The following is an 11,171-nucleotide window of genomic DNA, read 5'->3' as shown; positions in this document are numbered from 1 at the left end:
CTTTCTTTGTGATTTCATCCAATGACTGTCAGGCAGACACAAAGTCAAATTCTTAGAATCTCTCATTCTCATTCTCCCTCCCTCTCTTTCACTGTGTCTCCAAGTTGGTTTTTTTTTTTTTTTGATGGCAGAAACTTAGACATTTATACCACGTATAATTATTCTTTATGAAGATATTTATTTGCGTAAAATAAATTCTTTATGATTTGAATTCGTTGTTGGGATAAAATTCAGTGAAAGTGATCAGCGTTTTATATCTATTCGGCCTCCATTACATTTTCCTTCCCTTCCTTCTGGGTCACAAGAGCCCTTCCTGCGCTCTACATCTGTCAGTCTTGGACACAGCAGTTCTAACCATGTTTTAGCTGAAGCTTTTCCACCTAGTGTCCAGTTAAATCATTTGAAGTAAGTATGATCATCTTTGATATCTGATACTGACTGAACTTAAACTTTGTGCAGAGTTTGTGCCCTCCATTCAAAGGACTTCAATTTTTCCTTCTTCCATTCCTCTGTCTTATTTACTTCTGTTTTTATATGTAGGAGTTGTTGTTGTGATGGTGGTGGTGGTTTTTGACACAGGGTCTCATATAGCCCAGACTGGCCTCAATTTTCTATGTAGCAGAGGGTGACCTTGAACTTCTGATCTTATGGCAAGGATTACATGCATGAGCCATCGTGACCTGTTTCAGGTTTCCCCACCTTTACCAAAACTTCTGCTGTTGCTATGCCTCTGGGTATGGCATATAATCCGTTCCCAAGATCTCAGTCATGTGGCTGTAGCACTATTATACAGCTTTAGGCTGAACTCAAGATTTGCCTAGGCACCAATAATCCAACAAGACAGGAACTAAATTCAAGATGTGTAACACCTCCCCTAAATTCCTCCTACTCCTTCTGTGCTTTATATTTCAGTCAAAGGTAGCGTTAACTATTCAGCAACCCAGAACAGAAGAAACATGCGCCACCCTTAGTATTACAGCTTTTCTCCCGACATCAGTTTGTCAGTAAACTTTACCAGTTCCATCACTGACATCCCCATAAAGTCAATTTGTCTCTCTGCACCACTCTTGACAGAAATCTAAAGCAAGACAACACGTAGCACTGCCTCCAGCTCTTCCCTTCCATGGGCCTACAATTAATATTATACTAAACATCCTGGGATCTTTAGGAGCTAAAAATTAGATATTTGCCTCTTTTTCGAAGTGAAAACTATAAAGTTATTTCATCTTCCTTTTTAGGGGAAAAGCCTGTGATGTTGAATATTATAAACTTGACAGGATCTAGAATCATGTGTGGGCCTTCCCAGACAAGTTAAGCTAAGGGAGTAAAACCAACTTTAAATTTTGGGAGCATCATTTCATGAGCTAAGGTCTTGGACTGAATAAAAAGGAGAAAGTGAGCTGAGCACCAAGCTTTCTGCTTCTGGATTACGGCTGTTATTTGACCAACTACCCTTGACCCTCCGACCATGACAGACTGTATCTGCCCAGGGCACAAGCCAAAATAAACCCTTCCTTTCCTAAGTTGCTTTTGTTACTTATTTTATCCAGCAATGAGTGAAGTAACTAATTCAAACCCAAAACTATTGTCTGTACCCACTGCCCTTTTATCTTTTACCTCCCTCCTCCAGCATGAAGGGCCCTTACCATCTAGAATTGCACATTCTTCCAGTCATGGAACATCCTTCAACATCCTCTACTTCCATCAACAGTTTTATTTTTAACCCAATGAATAAAAGCGTCTAAAGGTTTGGGGACATAGATCAGGGATAAGGTGCTCGTATAGTATTTTTAATGCCTTGGGTTCTATTCCAAGTAATGAAACAAAAATCTCTACAATATGTGCTATATATATAAACTATGGATAGTGACAATTAAGTTTTTTGTTTATTTATTTTACATGCATGAGTGCTACACCCGTGTCATACAGAGCCCATGGAGGCCAGAAGAGGGTGATGATCCAGTGGAGTTTACAGATGGTTGTTAGCCATCATGGGGGTGCTGGGATTAGAACCCGGGCCTTCTGCAAGGACAGCCAGTGGTATTAAGTGCTGAGCCTTCTCTCCAGTCCCAATTAGAAAAAAATTTGGTTCATCTAAAAACAGATGTACAAAAGAGAAACCAAATAGCATTCTTATAAAAGGGGCTTCTTCCTGTTAGGTCTGCTTATGTTAGTATCAAATAAATCAAACTTGGTCAGTTTTTTATTGTTGTAGTTCTGGTGTATCAATAATCTCCCTATACAGAGAAATTAACACATGTTGTCTATATATTGCATGAGAATAAAATTTTTATTCTGTTATCATATAGACAAATCCAGCTTTTTCACTGCTAGCTTAATCGTTATCCAACTAGTCAAGGCTCTCTGCACATATTATTTGCATTATTAAGATGCCTACAAAGTGATAAAAATCTATAGAATATGATACTTCTGTAATCAAACTCAATACCTAACCATATTTGAGATTAAAGATGAATTCCTTTGATAATAGCATTTATAAGATAAAATTCCTTTAACAATATCATATGACAATATGAGTCATTAGAAATGATTAACAATGGAGATTAAAATTTAAGATGGGCATAATGACACATACATGCAATCTTAGCACTTGTGAGGGGAATATCAAGAGCTCAAGGACATAGTGAGTTGGACGTTAAACTGGGCTACTTGAGACCCTGTCTGCAGAAAGCAAGCTGTGGGGGAGAAAGAGAGGGAGAAGGAGAAAGAGCAGAGAAGAGAGATTACAGTTGAGTCGGATGTTTAATATCACAAATAATTTTGTGTTTTATATTTCTTATATTATTTACATAATCCATGTGTTTTAAAAGAAAAATTGCCTTTGCTCCATCTTTGAGTCTCTCTCCCTCTCTCTCTCCCTCTCTCTCTCCCTCTCTCATATATATATATATATATATATATATATATACATATATATTATTGCCTAGCCCAGCAATACAATAAGGATGTTGCATATAGGAAATGTTAAGACAAAAGACAATACCTCATTTGAGTCCACTTTTATCCCTAGATTACTTAGAGTTTAAAATAAATAAGAAGCAAATTGTCCTAGGCTAGTCACCGGATACTGTCCAAGGCCTGACTCCTACTGTAACAGGTGTGCTTTCAATGGCCTTTTATTGCTCATTTTATCCTCCTCTTGTTCTCTTTTCCCCTAGAGTCAACAGCTGTGACTACTGTTTGGTCGCTATAGCACCCAGATTCCTTTTTCCTTTGGTCTTTCAGCAATCTCATTTTCCTAAAGTCTTCGGGTTACTGCTGTTGATTGTTTCGCAGTGTATGTGGCAGTGGCTATTAGACTCTGAATTTCTGTTTAGTCTAGTTCAGTACACATAACTCTTTAAATGTGTGTAGTTTCTATGAAACTAGACCCTTCAAGAAACAGCCAGAGTCCCCAGATCATACTGTAAAGCCAGCCTTGTGGCCTCATGGTTTAGAATAAATGAGCCATGACCTCAAAGTGAAGTGGCTACTTAAGCCTACCCTAAGCCAGACATACAATCTCCTTCTAGATATGCAGTCCTTAGTCATGAAAAAAAATATTTATTAGGCTATGGATGTAGCTCAGTTGTACAACATTTGCCTGGCATGCACAAGGCCCTGGTTTCAATCCCCAGCACTTAAAAAAACAAAAACAAACCATCCTTACTTGCTGAACAACTACTTTGTGCAAGGTATTAACATTGGAAAACAAAAGCATAGAAATTATTATATAGCTCCAGACATTAAAATTTAAAGACTTACTAGCAGATCCAAAAACTGAAAATTACTGTAAAATATGATAAATAAAAATGGAACAAACAGTAGGATCAAAAAATAGAACTAGGAGTGTAGCTCAGAGATGGAGCTTGAGATCAGCATGTGGCTGTCCGTGGGAAAGCCCCAACAACAACATATTTCTTCAAATGAAAAAGTAAAAATATACTTTAGTGTCAGGAAAGCTCCCAGAGCAAATGACATCTTAGTGGGGCTTAAAGTCCATGCAGGAATTAACCTCACTAAGCAAGAGAGAATAGGTATCCCTGTGAAGTGAGTTGCTTGGTGTTTACAAAAGCACTGATTCTTGAGCTAACATGGCTTACAGGATAAATTAATGGTATCTCTTCACAGCTGGAAGACACTATCCAAGGACAGAGTGAAGAACAGAATAAAAAAACTTATGGAAAAGGCAGGATCATATCAACTACTCTAAAAAGTATGGACTTTATTGCTTAGGTCAAGAAATATGCTGTAAGTAAGGGTGTGAGTGAGTTCAAGTCCAGCCTGGTCTATGTAGTGAGTTCCAGGCCAGCTGGGGCTACAGGGAGACCCTGTTTCAAAAAGACCAAAAAAAAAGAAAGAAAGAAAAAGAAAAAAAAAGAAAAGAGTCAGAATAAAAGTCTGGTGAGATATCGAAGCTGGGGCTACAGGGAGACCCTGTTTCAAAAAGACCAAAAAAAAAAGAAAGAAAGAAAAAGAAAAAAAAAAGAAAAAAGTCAGAATAAAAGTCTGGTGAGATATCACAACAGATAAAAGTGCTTGCCACCAACTTGATGATCTGGATTCAATTCCTGGGATCCACTTAGTAGAAGGAGAAAAACAACTCCCTTGAGTTGTCAACTGACCTTCACATTCACTGTGTCATATGCACCTTCCCCCACACGCAAAATAAATAAATGTAAAAAAGAAAGAAAAGAATAGATAACTGGGGGTGTAGCTCAGTTGATAGAGTGCTTGCCTAGCATGCAAAAAGCTGTATTCTCTCTCTAACACCACAATGACTAAGTGCAGTGAAGCATGCCTGTAATTACAGCATGAAGTGTTGAAGGCAAGTAGATGTGTAATTCAAAGTTAACACTCATCTAGCCTCCACAGGCACCTGCACATACACACAGACACATGTATACATATAATTTAAAATTTTTAAAGCAACATAATTTTTATTTTTTATTTTTGTGTGTATGAATGTATTCCCTGTCTGCATATAAGTACACCTGTGGGGTGCAATGCCCATGGAGGTCAAAAGAGGGCATCAGATTCCCCTTGTACTGGAGTTTTGGTTGATAGCCTCCATGTGAGTGCCAAGTTCTCTTCAAGAACAGCCAGTGCTTTTAACTACTGAGCCATATCCCCAGCCCCAACAACATAGTTTTTAAAAACAAAAGAATAGAGCTTTCTATGAGTCACTGGTGAGGTTTAGACACTGTTGGTCCACCAAAGGCACATATATTAGACACTTGCTCTTCATTACGACTGTGTGAGGTGCAGCCTGCAGGAACTGACGTGGTAATTTACGGACATGGCTTTTGTTTGATGTTTTCCTCACATACACTCACTGTAATCTAAAATAGCCAAGAAACCTCTTACTAGAGCCGGGCTGAAGTTGGCACCATGCCCTTGAGCTTTCAAAGCTGTTAACTAAATAAATGTCTCTACTTTACAAAGTTGGTCTGCTCAAGGGATTTTGTAATAATAATACAAAACTGATTAATGTCATCACCTTGGTGGCAGTATTGACAAGTGCATAGTGGCACGGGTCAAGACTGGGAGCTATTGTCATAGGCAACATTAGTGAAGAATATCATTACAGAAGAATTGGTGGCCCTGGCCTGGAATCTGAGCTACTCAGAAGGCAGGAAGATCACAAGATCAAAGCCTGTGTGGGCTACAAAACAAATTCAAGGTAAGCATGGGCAACTTTGAGAGTATCAAAATAAAAGTTAAAAAGACGATTGTGGAGAAAGCTGGGAATGGTGACTCATCCCAGCACTTGAAAGAAGACACAGGCGGATCAGCCTCGCTGCACAGTGAGTGTGAGGAAAGACTGGGTTCCATGACACGACGATTGTGGAGAAAGCTGGGAATGGTGACTCATCCCAGCACTTGAAAGAAAACACGGGCGGATCAGCCTCGCCTGCACAGTGAGTGTGAGGAAAGACTGGGTTCCATGACATGTGGAGATACAGCTTAGCGGTAGAGCACTTGACTAGATGGCACAAGGTCCTAGACTCCATCTCTGACACCACAAAAATAAAGTGGAATAGCTAGTACATATCATAATATAGTTGTGGTACAAAATAGGAAATGTTATAATAACGGTAGGTGGGTAATACTTTCTAGAAGAGAAAGCAAATCCTGTTTTCTCTGAAAGGGTTGGGAAATTTCTACTGGTTATCATAGGGAAAAAGAAACAACATGTGCAAACACAAACATACAAATGAAAGCAATTATGTGTTAGGTGAATGGACTGAATCAGGTGTATGCATGCGTGTGTACTCGTGTGGGTGTGAGTGTGTGGGTGTGTGTATGAGTGTGTGTGTGTTCAGGAAGAGAACACTTTTTTCCAACTAAGTCATTCTCTAATCCTCAAATATTACAATAAATGCAAGTGATAAACTAGTCCATCAGATTTAATATTATGAAAAAATTCTTCATTATTTATAAAACATTGGATCAGCCTGCCCTCTGAATATAATTTCCCGTAATGGTGATAAAGAACAGCCAGTCGTACATACAGAATCTCCTGTTTTCCCAGTCAATTTGATGTAACTATATAAGATGAGCATCTTTCCTCAAAGGTGTGCATGTGTTGAGTTTCAGATTAAGGAGGTGAATTTTGACATCCAATATCATTCTGTCCCAATCACTATTTTGAAATCATACTATTGTGTCTTGCTGTGCATGTTGTGTCTTGGTGATAATACCTTCTTACCCATTCAAGTCCACTGCTTTTGACATTATTCTGTTCTTTGTGTCAGTGTGAATTTGGTACACATTATCTTTTTCTTAATTACAATATATTTTTATTGTATAATATTTTATTTTAAATTTTTTCTTCTCAGAGTATGCTTTCTCATCAACACTCCTACAGTGGGAAAATACTTTACTACTTACATTCTTATATTTGTGAACAGTTTATTTTAACACAAGCACAATATTAAAAGAATAAGCCTATCATATTTTGATTCATCTACAAAGGAGAACTCTTCCCTAAATTAAACATCTCTTGATTCAGAGGCTCTCTGAGCTTCCCTTCCCAGGATTTAAAAGTCAATAATATAACACATCAGCACCTACTGATGATAGTTTCCCTAGACATAGAAGTATAAATAGTAAGAAACAACTGCATAGAGAGGAAGGTTCCAAAACCCGAACACTTGATTTTATATAAATTCTGACACATGAATTAACGATCGTTCCCTTTTTCCATTATTCCCAGGACAAGCACACAGGTATGTTCATGTATTGATAGTAATAAAGTTGAATTCTCTTTAGGAGATTGATAAGTTAAAAGGCAAAATAAAGCTCACATATAATGCAATACCATGAGACGTGAGCTGCATCTCACAACCACCTACTCACTGTAATATGGAACTGCCTCACAGCTAGTTGAACCCAAGTCTTCTTAAACTTTTCCTCTACAAAAGTATTCTGAAAATAACCATGTAATCAGAGGAAAGTCTGCCTGCCAATGGACTTACCCTTCGTTTCCTCCTTATTGTGAATTGAATGACATCGCCAGAGCAGAGACAAAGAGACATGCAATCAATTCTTATGGTATTAATTCAAAAAGGTCAGAACTTCTACAGCATGGCAATAGCTCTGCAGAAGCCTAAGCCATGATAGTTGAAATAACAATGCTGAGTGAAAGTTAAAGCTGAGACTGCCATGAGGCCTGCCTTGACATCTTTCTGAAATGTGTGCCCATGGATCCCAGTAACTACAGAAAGTCAGGGCTGCAGCCGGGGAATAGTCCACCTCAGATCAGAGATTCACATACCCAGCTAGAAATGGGCCCAAGAGTAGAACACTGAAAACCCTCTCACTAGTCCAATGGAGAGATATAGCCTTGGAACCAGAGTAGTGACTTGGAGGCAGGTGAATGTTCTGTGTGCCATGACATCCTGGGGTAGGCTGGTCCTGAAGAAATGCTGGAACATAAGAAGATCTGACCACTGGACTTTGGAGTAAAAGACCTCAGCCTCCTTGGCCACAACAGAGGGCACTCAGCCTTAAGAACACCACCATGTCACTTTTGAGGGCTCAAGATTATCCAACCTGATAACCTGATACACATTATCTTAAAGAACATAAAGATTTAAAGGCATATGTAGGTTGCAATTGTGTCTAGTTTTTGTGCTTGTATCATATTGCTGTGCTGTGTTACTATTCTTTTTTTATAAAAAGGCTCTGATGGGGAGTGAGGGGGAGAAGTTTACTAAGTAGCAGAGGATGATCTTGAACTTCTGTTCATCTTGCCTCTATCTCCCAAATGCTGGGAATTACCAGCATGTCAGTGTTATTCACTACTGGAAATGAAACCCCAAGATCTGTACTAGGTAAACACTCTACCGAGTGAGGTGCATTCCCACCCCTTGTCTCTTTTTAATTAGCTTTAAAATGTTTTATCTTCCATGTGTATTCTTTCTGAAACTTGATCTATATGAGAACACACCTGCCGATTTTACTTTCGCACTTTCCCTTGAGCCACCTAATAAAAGGAAAGAACATCTCAACTCATCTCAAGGCCTAATTGAGTGTGAAAACCTTCAGAGAAGCAACCAAGGGACCAAGGAAAATACTGGTGCTGATAATGAGAAAATTCAATACTTTAATGATGAACAAATCCTTTGGTAAAGGCAAGTAGTTACTAATGCCTCTTTGGTTCCAACAGAATCAAAAGAAGGACTGAGTTATTTGATAGATCATGACATATAACTTATGACACATCATTATGCAGTCTTGGCATATAATTTGAGAAATGCTCAATGACACTGTTTTAAGTGGATTTCTTTCATTCCAATCTGTAGCGCCAGCACTACAAATAGCACTTGGAGGTCGGGCGAGGGGCTGAGGACTTGAAAAAGGACACGTCAGCGGGTCATTCGTGTGGAGAGAATTCCTTTTGTTGCCAGAACAGCCCAGTCAAAAAATCCCAGACAAGTGGAAAAAACACCAGGGCTCTGCCTCAGCTGCAGAGAAGCACAATAACAGGAACTTGTTGGTGGGTCATGTGGTACTGAGTATTCTGGTACCTATGGTCAACAGCCAGGGTACAACCCAAGGTCAGCAGAGAATCAGGGGATGGGTTCCTACAGCTCCCCCTTTTATTTAATATAAATAGGCTCCTGTCTTAGGTCATCCAGGTCGTTAGCGCATTATCTTACCCATCATGGAGGAACCTGCTCAGGCCTCACAAGTCCTCTTAGGTTGATATGTGCCCCCTAGATCTTACCTGTCACTGGGTACCTATTTTTCTGTAGATTTAGCCAAATTTGTGCTGAGAGATTCTCTGCTGATAGTGTCAACAGCACCTGTAAGGTATACATATGGCTCTGAATTTGCCTCTTGTGTAAGCGGCAAAGAAGCACCAAGGCTAGAACCACAGCGCCCAGGACCAGGAGGCCTAGGGCAATGGATCCACTCCATTCCTTAAACAGTTTTCCAACTACATGGAGACCCTTTACAAAAGCCTCCCTGGACATGGGAGGAACTCTTGTTTCATTTATAGATATGATTTGTTGCATCAGCTGACAAGTATAATTTAGAAATTGTGAATTTCATGGTCCTTGCAAGAACTTATTGAGCTCCTTCACAGCTACTGAGGCATTGGGCACCTTAGCAGAAGTGACACAGATATGGGGAAAGGTAGGAGAGCTGGCTAACATATGCATATCCCACAATGCATCAACTTGTTGCTGTAACAGAGTGGTTTGTTGATTTAATTTTAGGATGCCCAGTTGCAATAAAGAATTTATCTCACCCTGAGTATCAAGGGCTTGTGCCACCCGTCCCGATAGTTTGTCCACAGTCTCAGCCATGACAGCCATTTGAGCAAGAGCTACTCCAGCTGCAGTGGCGGCTGCAGCAGACACAGCAACTGTTGCAATGATTGCCGCGGTGATTTCAAAATCCCTCTTCTCCCTTATGAGGTGAACCAGGTAGCTGCCTGGCACATTGACCGGCATCGGGACAATGCCCAGGACCCATATCAGGATAGTCGAGCTCGCGGGACCCCAGCAGCTGCACAGGTGGCACGTTTTCTCACTGCAGTTGAAGGTATTATTTATCTCTGAAAGAGAATCATTTGTGACTAGGAAGGAGAAAGGGGGAAACACGCAAGGGTCAGAAAAGGGGGTTATATTTTTACTATGCGATGTGTTTTTAAACTGGAGGCTACCCTCAAAGGTGGCAGAGGTATTCCAGGAAATAGTGCTATTGAAATAACATGCCTCCCTCACTACTAGAGGGACGGCATCCATGCAGGCATAAGGTCCGCAGAGGAACATCCCTGCAAAAGTAGGGATCCCCCCCCCCGTCATCATAGGGTTTCTGTAATGAAAGGAGGATGCTCCTGTGGTACTATTTTTACATGGAAGCGAGGTCCATACCACCATAGGGGGTGGTCTGAGGTATTAAGTCACCAGGGCTCTTTGGTCACATAGTCACCCCATAATATAGGAACAACAGCCTCAAACTGTAGGGGGTCAGGCCAACACCGAGGCCCCGGCAGAGGAGGTAAAGAAAAACCGGTGTAATTACGGTTGAAATTGATGGGACCCCATATTCCTTCCAGCCCAAGCACAGAGGCATTTGGGGAATTTCCCTGAAAGTCCCCTCCTGACCAATTACTGAGGACAATGCAAGGCCCTAAGAGGGAGCTACTGCTATTAAGTAAAGAAATATTAAGAACCTTAGAAAAGCAGAGGGCATTGGAGAGACAAAACTGCCTGTAATATTACCCATTTCCCAACTCACAGGTATAGCAGCCTTCCCTAATGTGTAGTTGGTACTGACCACCGTTGGCCAGAAAAAACTGTCAATTTCCACTGGCATCAAGATTGGGGGATTCTTCACCAACGCCCATCTCATCTTCTGGCTGCCGCTCCTCAGGAAGTGTAGACACAGCACGTACACAATGCTTAGGGACCCAAATAGGGTGTTTGGCATCCTGTGGAAAAACACAAACAGATCCTTGGGCCCAGACTAATACTGGGTCTGGGCCTCTCCAGTTTCCTGAGGAAAGATCCTTCCATTTGACCACAGGCTGGCCCTCATGTAAGGGCCTCCAGTGCCGATCAGCAGCCAAGGAGTTTTTAGCATCCACCGTCAGAAAATTTAAAAAGATAAAGTGTGAGGGCTAAAGTTGAATGAGGGGATGTTAAATGACT

The 11,171-nt window shown here is 40.5% G+C and overlaps 1 pseudogene; it reads right to left on the bottom strand.

Annotated features, from left to right (window-relative positions):
• Nucleotides 1–7,583: 7,583 nt before the first annotated feature.
• LOC103740876 lies at nucleotides 7,584–8,028 on the bottom strand (annotated as a pseudogene).
• Between the last annotated feature and the right edge of the window lie 3,143 nt (nucleotides 8,029–11,171).

The sequence above is a fragment of the Nannospalax galili genome, unplaced genomic scaffold (genome assembly GCF_000622305.1).
Source record: "Nannospalax galili isolate Female #2095 unplaced genomic scaffold, S.galili_v1.0 scaffold641, whole genome shotgun sequence".
Lineage (NCBI taxonomy): Eukaryota > Metazoa > Chordata > Mammalia > Rodentia > Spalacidae > Nannospalax > Nannospalax galili.
This window is presented reverse-complemented; position numbering and strand designations above follow the sequence as displayed.